The sequence below is a fragment of the Drosophila elegans genome, unplaced genomic scaffold (genome assembly GCF_018152505.1).
Source record: "Drosophila elegans isolate 14027-0461.03 unplaced genomic scaffold, ASM1815250v1 contig_197, whole genome shotgun sequence".
NCBI classification, from domain to species: Eukaryota; Metazoa; Arthropoda; class Insecta; order Diptera; family Drosophilidae; genus Drosophila; species Drosophila elegans.
Genome location: NW_024545565.1, coordinates 237,885 through 252,278, shown reverse-complemented (window position 1 = coordinate 252,278; position 14,394 = coordinate 237,885). Strand labels below are relative to the sequence as shown.

General features: G+C 40.8%; 1 long non-coding RNA gene across 2 annotated transcripts; it reads left to right on the top strand.

Annotated features, from left to right (window-relative positions):
* Positions 1–1,813: 1,813 nt before the first annotated feature.
* Positions 1,814–2,806, top strand: LOC108134650. 2 transcript variants are annotated; one of them, XR_001773832.2, is made up of 3 exons: positions 1,814–2,023; positions 2,144–2,334; positions 2,494–2,806. It is a non-coding gene; the product is annotated as an uncharacterized LOC108134650 (long non-coding RNA). The 2 variants fall into 2 exon arrangements; XR_001773833.2 differs by having other exon boundaries at positions 1,815–2,023; positions 2,144–2,316.
* Positions 2,807–14,394: the final 11,588 nt, after the last annotated feature.

Sequence of the window (14,394 nt, the reverse complement as noted above, 5' to 3'; positions counted from 1 at the left end):
AGCCTGGAACCGTCCATGCCGGCGACCTGTGTGCTCTTCGGCACCGCATCTTGCGGGGCTTGACCAGGGATTTCTGCGGTGATCCTTGAATCCGGACGCCTTCGCTCACCCGGCACGCTCTCCAGGGGAAGTTGAGGCCGTTGAGCAGCAGGCCTTAACACCTCGTTCATCAGCTTCATCATTTCCAGGAAGCCACTTCGGATCTCGTCCCTCAGTGCCTGATTGATCCCGCCTTCTTGGGCCTTCCGATGGGTCTCCGCCGCCTGTGCCAAAGCCACATTAACGGCCGACCTTGCCGCGGAATCTACAAAAGGATCGTGGAGTCTTGCGTCCTTATCGTCCAGCTGCAACAACTCATCCGCCGCGGAACCAATTCCCTCCAGGATCTGCTGCTGCCTTAGGTCCTGCTGCAGCTCGGTGTCCTGTGGTCCTTTTTGCTCTTGTTGCAGTCCCTGGCGCAAACGGGAAAGCGGAGTCCTGGGCAACCCTTCCGATATGCGCGGCAAGCCAGCCTCGGTAGCGCCCTCCACATCCGTGGACCACTTCTTTTCGTCGTCCTCGCCTGGAAAACCCTTCGACCGAAGCAGGTGATCATGCTTGCTGCCTTGTCGCTTTGACATCCTGAATTTTGGTAACCCCTAACACAACTTCTGAAACCCCGAATTCAATGTGACAACCAAAAACCCAAATTGTGTATAAATAAATAAATTATGCTTAATGCTAGTAAATAATAATAAATAAATACCACTAAATAATATGCACCTAAATAATACGAATACTTATATTACCAGGCCAATAAATAATAAAAATAAATAAATAGAAACAATAAACAATGAATAAATAAGAAATAAATAAGAAAATATATTAACAACCAACAAATACCTAAGGCTAAACAAATTCACACCAATAATTATCTCCTATCAAAAACAAATCCCTCAGACTAAATTTCTTTCTCTATTTTTTTTCCAGTCTCAATAAGGGGAGATGGAGCCGATCACCAGCCGGTAGACTCCGCGCCAGTCGTCTTGCGTCTACAATTTCGTCCGAATTCTCACTAAATAAGCCGCTCTTCAACTGGACTAACTTTCAGCTGTGCTGAAAGTCGCCAGTTAAGGACTTCGGCTGTTTGCAGGATCGCATAGGATTTCCTTTTGGACTTTGCGTTTTTTATTCAAGTCGCGGTGGCCGAGCAGCGCGTGACGACGTCACGGATCACGACCACACGTTTAAGTTTTAAGCCGATATGATATGAAAACGCAAATACCAAGAAAACCCAAGGATCTGCACAAACAAACAACTACACTGTAACCCCAAAACAAGACATTCATTAAAATTACTTTAACAAAAAAAATATGTCCCTAATACCTATATCACAGTTTTATCACAGTTTTTGGTTTAACCTTTCGTGCTTATTGCACGGACGACCTGGGATGCGAATCCTTCGATTTCCTTCGAAGAGGATGTCACCGCCAAATCACAGCTAATCCCTGTGAACTGTGCCTCGGGAGCAATTGTCCTACCTCTAGTGGACACGCCTCCCTTTCTTCCCACAAAATTTAAACAACTTTTCTCCACCAGTCCGCATCCACGGTGCAATTGCATGTGTGTCATGCAAGCCACCGTTCGTGGGCTGGCTGGAGCTATCACATATTTTATTTGTTAAATTTGGGCGCCATATTGTTACGGAACTGCATCTTTCCCGGAGGGCAGCGCCGGCTAGCCACGGAGTCCCAGGGCGGAGTACCCCCTATGCCCTGCAGTTCGAACAATCGATTCCGACTCATCGGACGTCTCACCTCACTAAGTTGACGATTTACCATCTCTACCACAAATCAAAACAAAACAAAGTTATATTTACATCAAAACTTTGAAAATTGGACGAAATTGGTGGCTTCGATGTCCTTGCCACAACGCACCCACCCAACCTTGGGTGCCCCAAAAAGGATGTAGGAGGCACGCCCAATCTCCGGCAGACCGGAGTCTATTCCTGGTGGATTAGGATCGGCTCATCTCCCCGCCCAAGGTAACTTACACAAACATCTCGGTAGCTTGTTCACATTTAATTTCGGGCAAGACTAATAATAAAGTACATTCATTATTGATTCCTACTAATAATCTACTCTTTTCGTTAAAAACACTTAAGGCCGATCTCAGACCGTCGCCCAGATGAGAAGCGGTCAAAGCGGCAACAACAGAAGGGAAATTTTTAGTGTTTGGCAAAATCGCCGCACGGCACTAAATTGGAGGCGTTTGCCAACCGGGTCGCCTAATCCTGAAGAGCTCCAAGGGAAAAGAAGGGACGTGCTGAAAAGATAAGTACGCTAAATAAATCCCGTAAGTCATTAAATTTCGCGACCCAATTTAGACGTAGTTGGACGCGCGGCTAGGGTTCGGAATTAAGCCTCTAATTTTAGATTATATTTCACAGTGAATACTTGACAATCTTGACTGTATGATATCACAAAAATCATAACTAAAACTTATTTATTGCAGAGTTCAACGTCGGATGTGGTTGAAGCTGCAGCCAGAAGAGAAAATCGCTAGCGGCAAAATCCAGCGAGAGTCCGCACGGAGCCAATTGGTCCGGAGGATAGCGCAGCGTCTGCGTAAGAGGCACCGGAGGCAGTGCGTCGGTGGACTTGGAGATGACCAAGTGGTCAGCGCGGGCATTCGTTCCCGGAACGGACTTACCGAGGGAATCTCCGTATGTGGCCGTCTCGGAGGCAGTTGCTGGGGCTGGGGCTGATGCTGATGCTGCTGATCGCTGCTGCTGCAGTGACTAATGCTGCTGCGGAAGCTGACCGCTGTTGCTGCTGCGGCTAATGCTGCTGCTGCGGTTAATGCTGCTGCTGAAGCTGACCGCTGTTGCTGCTGCGGCTAATGCTGCTGCTGAACCAGGATCACTGCTGCTGAACCTGGATCACTGCTGCTGCTGGTGGCCGACGTGGTCCTCACGACCAGGTTAGGTCCGCCAGGTGAGTATTCCCGAATCCCTTAAATTTTCGGGGCCCTTTAGATAGGGTCCCTGGTGGCTTTAATATTTAAAAAAAATCACTGTTATTCATAAGTTTATTTCAAATAAATAACCACTCACTTTAATTTATCTAAACACTAATTATGAATTTATCTTTTCCTGACTGTTCTCCTACGACTTATTGCAGCAACTAAAACCAAAACCCTGACCTACACCAAAGTCGTTCGCCATTTTCCCTCCCGCTCTCTCAAGATGGGTCAGCGAACGTATTCAAGGCTATTTAACCCAGTTAACGAGCGAACCGGGCTAAATTTAAATAGCTAGATCCTCTCCCGCTATCAATAGTCGGTGTCACCACCGAATCTTATCGATAGCGGGACCTGCTGACGTATCGGTTCGTTTAGTATTTTCCAGACGGCTTCAACTGAAAATGCAACATATAATTGGTAATATTGATAGTCCCTTCATATTAAGATCAATTAAATTCAACGTCCCAGCCAGAAGTCTCCGTACCGCCATCCCATTTTTTGAAAGTGCTGCGAGGACTAACTATGCGCGGAATGAGCCAATCTTAAGAGCTTTAAGACTTTTTAACTCTTTGCCACTAAGTATTCGATTGGTTTGGGGATCCAAGAAGGATGTGCTTAGGCAATTGCTTAGAGAATATTTTTAGATAAATATTTAGTTTTAAAGTTAAGTTAGCTGATAAGCCAGATAAGGATTTATCCATTGGCGAATAAATAAATATAATAATAATAACACTAAATAATATAGATATGGTTAAACATTTTAGAATATTATGAACTATAGAAAAAATAAATGAAAAAGCTGCAAATGTTGTTCTTTTTTTTTAATTTTTTTGAATGTTTAAATTTATTTGAATTGGCAACGACATTCTAAAGCTGCTATAGGAACGATCGAATTATTTAGTTTGCTTGTAAAATGAAAAATCTTAACATATTCTTTTAAATCAATGGGCGTATTCAGCAGAACAACATGCTTAGAGCTCACTGATGAATCAGTAATCAGTGATCAAGTTTGTTCAGCTGAACGCTTATGATACATTCCGCCCTCGCAAAAATTATTGGCTTGGAACTTATTGGTATCGAGGTGTTTCGCGCCAGAAACAGCAAAAACAGTACACTATATTATGTTGTTGTATTAAGAAAGACAAGGTGGCTAACTTATTTTTTTTACAGCTGAAAGCAAAATCTGGACCGGATACTACAGCACTGCGCACTACATTCGTAGCCACACCACACTTAAAAATTCTTGGAATTCTTCTTCTCGATACTTATAAGGAAAAAAATTAAATGCATGATTTTTCATTTAATTTATTTTTTGTTTATTGTATTTTGTTATTTATTCTTATAGATATTTATACGACCGATATACGATTACAGATATGTATCATGTATTAAGAAAAGGTATCTTACTTGTTTTACGCTACTTTTTTGCTGATCATGATTTAAGAATTTTAGCATGATCAGTGATCATACGCGGTCAGAACTATCGTAAGAAATCCATTGGAGATCAGAGATCAATGTCATCCTCTTCAAAGTACTCCCCTCCCGAAAAAATACAATATGACAACGATTTTTCCAATCCTCGAAACATGCCAAATAGTCTCACCTTTCCGGTATAGTCATCAGCGCCTTCTTTGATTTGGGAATAGCCAGAAGTCACACGAAGCCAAATCATGCGAATACGGTGGTTCCGCAGAACGATATACCTCGAATGTTTTGCGAAATAGTCACGAAGAACGAGAGACCAAACGGCATTTGACTTACCGGAGACCCAAATGGTTATACAAAATGGTTTTCACACGTCCTTTTGATATTCCAATCATATCAGTAAGATCTCAAACAGTCAACCAACGACTTTTATTTCTTTATTCGTTGAAAGTTTTCAACAAGTTCTCGGCCCTCTTTGAAGTCTGTGTACCTCTTTTAAACATATTTCTGCGACAAAGTAGAATCACCAAAGGCCATTCGCCACATCCTCAACGTTTTCACACTTAAAAATTACATTCCGCAAACAAAATGGCACTTATCTGCTTAATTAACGAGTTACATGAGTTTCACAGTTTTAAAAAATCGATTTTTTTAATATTCTTATTAAATTTATGAAATATTGTCTCACAATTTTTACACAAAATATCCGTTTTTTCCTTCGCCTAATATCTCGTTATGGTCTTAAATTTTTTATTTATTACTTCTGATGATCCTTCAAAAAATTCTGTGGTCAACGCGAAGAGATCTTTGTTCCAAGGGACTTCCGGAAATTATGCCGAGCTTTGAATTTTTTTTATAAATTTCACAAAAACTTATTGATCACTGATTACTGATCCATCAGTGATCTCTAAGCATTTTGTTCTGCTGAATACGCCCATTGATTTAAAAGAATATGTTAAGATTTTTAATTTTACAAGCAAACTAAATAATTCGATCGTTCCTATAGCAGCTTTAGAATGTCGTTGCCAATTCAAATAAATTTAAACATTCAAAATAATTAAAAAAAAGAACAACATTTGCAGCTTTTTCATTTATTTTTTCTATTGTTCATAATTTGAATACAATTTTCTATATTTTATATAAAAAATGATTGAAAATTGGTCGTTTTCTGCACGAGAAAACCTATGCAACCACTTAAATCTGACATTGTAAAAATCGAAATATACACTCTTGATTGTTTGTAAAAAAAAGCGTTAATTTATTACTGATAATGACATTTACAAAAAATTAGGTTCAGATGTCAGCTGTACGCAGCTGTACGATATAATCGATTTTAATCAAATTAAACCGTAAATTACTGTGTATCACAGAACTAAAAAAATTAAAAACAAGAAAGGAAGCAAACTTCGGCAAGCCGAAGTTTATATCCCCTTGCAGCTATTGCAAAAATTAAATATTTTTAAAAACATCAAAATTATGATTTACTTGCGTATATGTCTAAAACATTGACGCTATGTTGATTTGCAGCTCAATATTTTATATATTTTTATTATTTCTATGGGAGCTATATGATATAGTCGTCCGATTCTGAAATATTTTACCATTACTATATGTCGAAGAACTAATAGAAAAATTTAAAAACAGCAATGTTCGAATTTTTTTTGTATTTTTTTCCGGTTGTTCCTATGGGAGTTATATGATTAAGTCGTCCGATTTTAATAATATTTAAACCGTAGTTCTGAAATATTCAACCATTACTATATGTCGAAGAACTAAAAGAAAAGGTTTAAAACAGCAAAGTTATAAATTTTTTTGTATTTATTTTGGGATTGTTCCTATGAGAGCCGATTTTGATGAAATTTAAACCGTAATTCAAAAATATAAAACCATTACTATATGTCGAAGAACTAAAAATAAAATTAAAAAACAGCAAAGTTATAAATTTTTTTCATTTATTTTTCCAATTGTTCCTATGGGAGCTGTATGCTATAGTCGTCCGATCCGGCTCGTTCCGACTTATATACTACCTGCAAGAGAAAGACAACTTTAGGGAAAGTTTTAGATAGCTTTAAAACTGAGAGACTAGTTTGCGTAGAAACGGACGGACAGGCGGACGGACAGACGGACGGACAGACGGACATGGCTAGATCAACTCGCCTAGTGATGCTGATCAAGAATATATACTTTATAAGGTCGGAGATGTCTCCTTCACTGCGTTGCAAACTTCAGACTGAAATTATAATACCCTCTGCAAGGGTATAATAATAATAGGTATTATATTTTTTTTTTTGCGAACAATGTGACCTATATGATATATTCGTCCGATTATATGCTACCTGCAATAAGAAGAAGAAGAGGAGGACAGACGGACATCGACTCTCCTAGTGATGCAGGTCAAGAATATATTTTCTTTATAGGGTCGGAAATATCTCCTTCACAGCGTTTAAAACATACTAAAACGTCTGCCAGAGCATAAAACTATCTCTCCGAACGATGGAATAATGTACGAGGCTAACTTGTGTTCACACAAAACCGCAATCATCCAACCACAGCCGTCAACAATCAAAGTGGCGCAAGCAGAATTCTATACAACGTTTAAATTATTATCTATTAAATATATTTTTTGGCTTAAACGACTGAATTGCTGAAAACTCAGAAAAAATTTTACTTAATTGAGAGAACGACCCAAAATGTTTCCTGCTGAAATTGGTAGACAGCTGTTTCATCAAACAACCATATCAGTTGATGCTTTTCTTATATTTTGCTTGAGTTCGAGGAAAAGTTAAGAAAAAGCTAAAATATAAAATAAGGAGTTTAAACCAAATAGTGGAGTGCCTAATTTATTTGTTTGCAAATAATTGGTGATTATTTGCATGTTGGGACCATTGTTGCCTTCTTGGTTCTAGTAAAATGATAATACAAATTGTCAGCTTGAAACGTGCAGTTGGAAACGGTTGGAATTTTCAACAAATGTAAAACCCCGATTTTCACAGAACACATCCACCTTCCAATTTCAGATGATCTGAACAGCTGTAGCTCGTCAAAACGTAAACAAAGTCAACAGGTTAACCAACTTTGTTAATGTTTTGATGAGCTACAGCTGTTAAGATCAGCTGAAATCGGAAGATGGAAGGTGAATGTGCTCTGTGGAAACCGGAGTTTCACCGTTTTCAAAAATTCCAACGGTTTCTCAGGGATGGACTGCGTGGAAAGAGGGTTGCACCGCAGAAACATCGGCTAACTATCGCATAAATAAGTCCATCAAAGTTCGTCAAATTTTAACGACGGACTAATTGGGAAGTTTTTGGAACGGCAAAACCTTATGGACCATCCCTTCAACGGATGGTGGAAGGTGGATGGATCTCTGTGGAAATACCCAATTAGGGACGTTCAACTATACGAAAATTTGGTAATAACAACTTCCCGCAGAGATCCATCTACCATCCTTTGAACGGATGGTTCTTATAGTTCTGCCGTTTCAAAAATGTAGCAGTTATACCCTCTTCCCACACAGTCCATCCGATTACAGCTTACCTGAGCAGCTATGGCTTATTATATATAAACAAGTTCAGCAAGTAAATAATCTTTCCTAATGTTTTCATATCAAATCATAGGTTAACGAATGGTGAATGGTGGTTGATCTCAGTGGAAATCAGAGTTTCACATGCAAGTATACTTTTGTTGAATTTGCTCAATACGTGTACACAATATGTTGATGAAATTTTCCTCAAATGTCCGCAAAGGAACGTCTGTTAAGCCGGACTAGCGTGCATTTAGGAACACGCTCTGTGAGTGGAGATATTTCGCAAGGTGCGGGGAACAGATGCAAATTTTTCAATAAATCTGCACTTATTATTATGTTTGATTCAACAAATTTTGAAAAATATGTAAGTAAACAAGTTACCCTCGCGCTGAGCTAGCAGGTGAATTGCTGTGATATACTGTCGCTCGCTCCCAATGCGAGAGCAGCATTATCACGTATGCTAAGTCGGCTGGCCGACTACACTTGGTAGCTTATGCTCATTTCTTTATCTCTCTCTCTCTCTCTCTCTCTCTCTCTCTTAGCATAATCTCCCTTCATAGCATAGTTTAAGTATACTTATTTTTGTAACCTAGTTTTAGTTGTACTTGGCACGTAAAGCAAGCAGAAGCTTGAAATAAACTTCTACACCAGCTATAGCTGATCTTCTTATTTATTGTTGCTAAGCCACAAGGCTAGTAACTGGTACCCGGATACCCAACCTAATCTTCATTTCCTTGCTCCACAACTGGAGCGGCTTTGACAGTGGATACCCCGGCAATTCCCTTGCAGGAGCTGGCAAGTTGGTCCATACCCTGACTGGAGTCGGACAGCAGCCGTGACGAAAAGGTCCCCTGGCAGCACCTTATATGTAGAAGTTTTACTGGCGCCCAACACTTATTACCCACACCTAGAGAAGAAATTGTAAGTGATTTCTTCTGAAACAAAACTTTTAATCGCTCAAATTTTCAATAAAGGTCACATAAAAGCACAAATCGTCGTACGCATGCGTGGATCACATTTTTTTTGTTTAAAGCAGCAGCGTGGAAACGTACAGTTTAGTGTCTTCGAGGCAGTTCGAAAAGCTCTTGCAATTCGCCGCTCTTTCCCCTTATCTTTAATTTGCTTCGTTCTCTTTTTTTATGTTAAAGAAACAGTGATTTTCATGAGTTGGGTTGATTCGTATAGAGAGGTTAGGAGCGAGTACGAAAGTGACGATAGTGTTGAATTGGAAGTTAATAAATATTTGGAAAATAAAGCCAACATGAACGCTAACGAGGTGAAAGCGCTTTTGGCCAATGCCTTAGCCGATCAAGAGGCAATCTTTCAGGCGCGTTTAAATGAAATGCAAAGGCAATTGAATGAATTACCAACGGATTTCAGTAGACCCAGCGGTGAGGTGCGACATCCCGCTTGACATTATCAAATCTATCCCAGACTTTAGTGGCATGCAAGATGAGTATGTGGCGTGGAGGCAATCAGCCACAGACGCATACGAACTCTTCGCACCTTTTAGTGGTAGCTGTGCATATTATCAGGCAGTCACGATTATTAGGAATAAAATTAAGGGTCCGGCAAGAGCATTGTTGGTGTCACACAGCAGCGTGCTCAATTTCGATGCTATTATAGCCAGATTGGACTGCACGTTTGCAGATAAGACTTCCTTGCGTCTTCTGCGGCAGGGATTAGACATGGTAAGGCAAGGCGATTCGAGCCTAATGCAGTACTATGATGAGGTGGAAAGGAAGTTGACTCTCGTAACCAATAAAATCGTTATGTCCCACGAGCCTCAGGCAGCAGCATTGCTCAACCAAGAGGTCAGAGTCGATGCGCTGCACGCGTTTATATCAGGATTAAAAAAGTTTTTAAAATCGGTAGTATTTCCAGCTCAGCCAAAAGACTTGCCAACCGCTTTGGCATTGGCTAGAGAAGCAGAAGCCAGTATTGAGCGTAGTGTATTTTTGGCTTCGTACGCCAAAGCTATAGAGGAAAAGGCTCAAGGGATTGAGTCGTTCACAGGCTAGGCATGGCAAAAACTTCAGGGACGAACGGGGTCATGGCCATGAAAGAAACCCTCATTTTGTCAAGAAACAGCAGCAAGGCAGCGATGAACAAGAAAAAAATGTTGTGGTTACCCAAGTTCAAAGCCCAGAGCCAATGGACATAGACTTGTCCTCCAAATTTATGCAGCGCACTGATTTCGGGAAACCTCAGTCTAATACTGTACAAACAAGAGACGAAACTCCTCCGAGCGTATGACTGGTCAAAGGCGTCAGAGATTGAATAATATCAATCAACAAGCCCAAGAGCAGGACACCCAGAAGTACGGGGAGGTGGCTTCAGCGGCAGCTGCAGCTATTGTTGACGACCTTGAGTCGGATAGTGAACGTGACTCACTTAATTTTTTAGTGCACGCTCCCGGTTTCCTTTTGTCGAGAGGCAACTGGCTGGGAGGAAATTAAGAATACTGATTGACACTGGAGCGGCGAAAAACTATATTAAGCCTATAAGTGGCCTTAAAGGTATAGTTCAAGTCGACATCCGGCAAAAGTGTCAGATGCATATTTTTGGAGTTAAAACTCCTTTCTTTTTATTAAATTCGTTAACAGCGTTTGATGGGAAAATAGGCCTTGATCAGTTAACACAGGTGGGGGCAACGCTGGATTTGAAGCAAGATTTAATAGTATATGGGGATGTAGCAGAAAAGTTACAGTATCAGAGCTGCGACAATGTCAATTTTACCCATGTCGATGACATAGTTGTGCCAGACACCGTGCGTAAGGAGTTCAGAAGCGTAATTCTTAACAGAATCAAAGTTTTTTCGAGCCCCAATGAGGCACTGCCTTTTAACACATCGATAGTAGCTACGATTCGCACAGAAGACAGCCAGCCAATTTATTCAAAATTATACCCTTACCCTATGGGAGTAGCGCACTTCGTGAATAACGAAATTAAGCAATTGCTGAAAGATGGCATCATTAGGCCATCAAGATCCCCATATAACAGCCCTGTATGGGTTGTAGACAAAAAAGGAACTGATGCCAGTGGCAACAGGAATAAGCGGCTGGTAATTGATTTTCGCAAATTAAAAGAGCGAACCATTGCTGATCGCTACCCAATGCCAAGTATCCCCATGATTCTTGCAAATCTGGGAAAGGCCAAGTTTTTCACCACCCTAGACTTAAGGTCAGGGTACCATCAAATTTATCTTGCGGAACAGGACCGTGAGAAGACTTCCTTTTCAGTTAGCGGCGGGAAGTATGAGTATTGTCGTCTCCGCTTCGGCTTAAAGAATGCGGGAAGCATCTTTCAGAGAGCAATAGATGACGTTTTAAGGGACCAGATAGGAAAAATCTGCTACGTCTATGTGGATGACGTTATCATTTTCTCTGAGGATGAGCTCGATCACGTTAAGCACATAGACACGGTATTAAAATGCCTGTGTGACGCTAACATGCGAGTATCACGCGAGAAGACAAAATTTTTTAAAGAAAGCGTCGAACATTTGGGCTTTATAGTAACTAGGGCAGACACAAAGTCAGACCCCAAAAAGGTTAGGTGCATACAAGAGTTCCCCGAACCAAAAAATCTCTTTAGCCTTAGATTGACAGACTTGCTTAAAGGCGAAAACGGTACGGTTAGCAAGCATGTCTCGAAAAACGTCAAAATTGAATTTAATGAAATACACCGTGACGCATTCGAGCGCTTGAGAAACATTTTAGCGTCTGAGGATGTAATTCTTATGTACCCCGATTTTAAACGGCCTTTTGACCTTACCACTGACGCTTCTGCAAATGGTTTTGGTGCTGTTTTATCCCAAGGAGGTAGGCCGATCACTATGATATTCCGAACTCTTAAACAAAGCGAGTCACACTACGCTACTAATGAAAGAGAACTTTTGGCAATCGTGTGGGCGTTGGGGAAATCGCAGAATTTTTTGTACGGCACCAAGGATATAAACATTTTCACCGACCATCAACCGCTTACCTTTGCGGTCTCAGATAGAAACACGAACGCAAAAATTAAGCGATGGAAAGCTTTTATTGATAAGCATAATGCCAAAGTTTTCTATAAGCCAGGAAAGGAAAATATCGTAGCTGATGCCTTGTCTCGGCAAAACCTGAATGCCTTACAAAATGAGGTTCAATCTGATGCCGCTGCTGTACATAGCGAAGTGTCTCACACCTATACCATCGAGACTACAGATAAGCCGCTCAATTGCTTCAGAAACCAAATAATTCTGGAGGAAGCGCAGTTTCCTTTGAAGCGCACGTTTGTACACTTTCGCGAAAAGGTGCGACATCAAATATATATCACTCACGATGATGAAGCACTTCAAGAGGCAAAAAAGGTGGTTCAGCCAAACCTCGTAAACGCGATTCGTTGCAATCTGCACATTTTGGCTTATTTACAGCATGAGCTCGTAAAAACCTTTCCGGGAACAAGACAATGGTGACCGATATAACTGACAGGACCGAACAAAAAAAGATAGTTATAGCCGAGCACAGTCGCGCTCATAGAGCGGCACAAGAAAATGTTAAGCAAATTCTCGGCGATTACTATTTCCTAAAAATGGCTAAGCTGGTCACAGAGGTAATAGTGAACTGTAATGTCTGCAATAGAGCCAAATACGACAGACATCCTAAAGACAGGAGCTAGGTGTAACCCCAATACCATATTATGCTGGTGAGATTCTCCACATCGATGTCTTTTCTACTGATAAAAAGCTATTTTTGACATGCATCGATAAGTTTTCTAAATTTGCTATTACTCAGCCAATAGTATCTCGGTCAATAACGGATATTAAGATCCCTATTGTTCAGCTTGTAAACGTCTTTCCCAAAACCAAAGTAATCTACTGTGACAATGAAGCAGCGTTTAACTCTGAAACTATTAGGTCGCTCTAAAAAAATCAGTTTGGTATCGACGTTGTCAACGCACGCATAGTTCGTCAAATGGGCAAGTGGAACGCCTCCACAGCACTTTACTAGAGATCGCAAGGTGCCTAAAGTTGGAAAAGAAGTTTGAAGATACAATTGAGAGTATTATGCAAGCGACTGTAGAATATAATAGGACTATTCATTCGGTTACTGGAATAAAACCTATAGACGCAATTCACGCTTCGAGTGAAGAGTTTAAAGAAAACATCAAGAACAGGTTAATAAACGCTCAGCAAGCTCAACTAGAAAGAAATAACCCTTCCCGACAAAACAGGATATTCGAGGTAGAGGAAAAGGTGTTCCTAAAAAACAACAAGAGATTAGGCGACAAGCTAACACCTTTATTTTCTGAAGAGAAAGTTCAGGCAGACCTGGGAACGTCTGTTCTTATAAAGGGGAGGGTGGTCCACAAGGACAATTTAAGATAATTGCATATCTATTGAAAGTTAGGATAAATTAGTAAACTTGAACACAGAAACACTGAATGAAGCTAATGAAAGAATTTAAGGGAAAAGGAGGAATGGCATACTCGATGCAAATGACTCATACGTGAAACGCTGTTGGCCAAGAATTGAATGCGGTTTCTAATGCTTACTCTCACAGAATCAAATGCTTATTTTTAGCCAAAGCGATTTAAAGTTATAATTTACAGAACATTTCACAGTAATTTTTTAGTCTGTCCGTTAAAGGGTGCAAATCTGCTGGTGGCACATAAGAGCGCCGTGCTGCAACAAATAGGCGACACTGTAGCTGAATGCGTCAACGGAACTCTGACCGTAAGAGACTGGCGAACCACTAATTACATACTTAGCTATATCGCAAAACGTTTCCACTCGTCGACTGTATGCCGGAGTTTGACCGAATCCTACATGTATCCAAATAATATCACATTGATTACAATGGTGAAGAGAGAGCGATCCTGATGCAAGTAAAACTGGCAAGACACAAAACCAATGAAGGACCGAGAAGATGTGCGAGCGATCTGCCTTTCAATATCTTTAAACGATCGGCAATAGCTATCAGCACCGAGATATTTATGTCTTCGTGAAGTGTCTGCATAAGTTTGAGGATCTGTCGTCTCTCCATTAACAATATCATTGCACATAACTCGGCATTACGTCTACGCAGCAAGGATGCCCACGAATGAAATAAAAGGTCCTCCAAGGCGTCGAATATAAATAAGAATCAGTTGTGGCTATTGCAGTGGCTCCTGGTCTTTAAAGGCTCAAACCTCCTTTACCTATGAATAAGGAGGCAACGAACTGCAACGGAGATCTAGATGGCCGATAATGGTTGGCATTGCCCGGTACGGTCAAACTTAAGGGGGGAATAGTAAACAAGTTACCCTCGCGCTGAGCTAGCCGGTGAATTGCTGTGATATACTGTCGCTCGCTCCCAATGCGAGAGCAGCATTATCACGTATGCTAAGTCGGCTGGCCGACTACACTTGGTAGCTTATGCTCATTTCTTTATCTCTCTTTCTCTCTTAGCATAATCTCCCTTCAT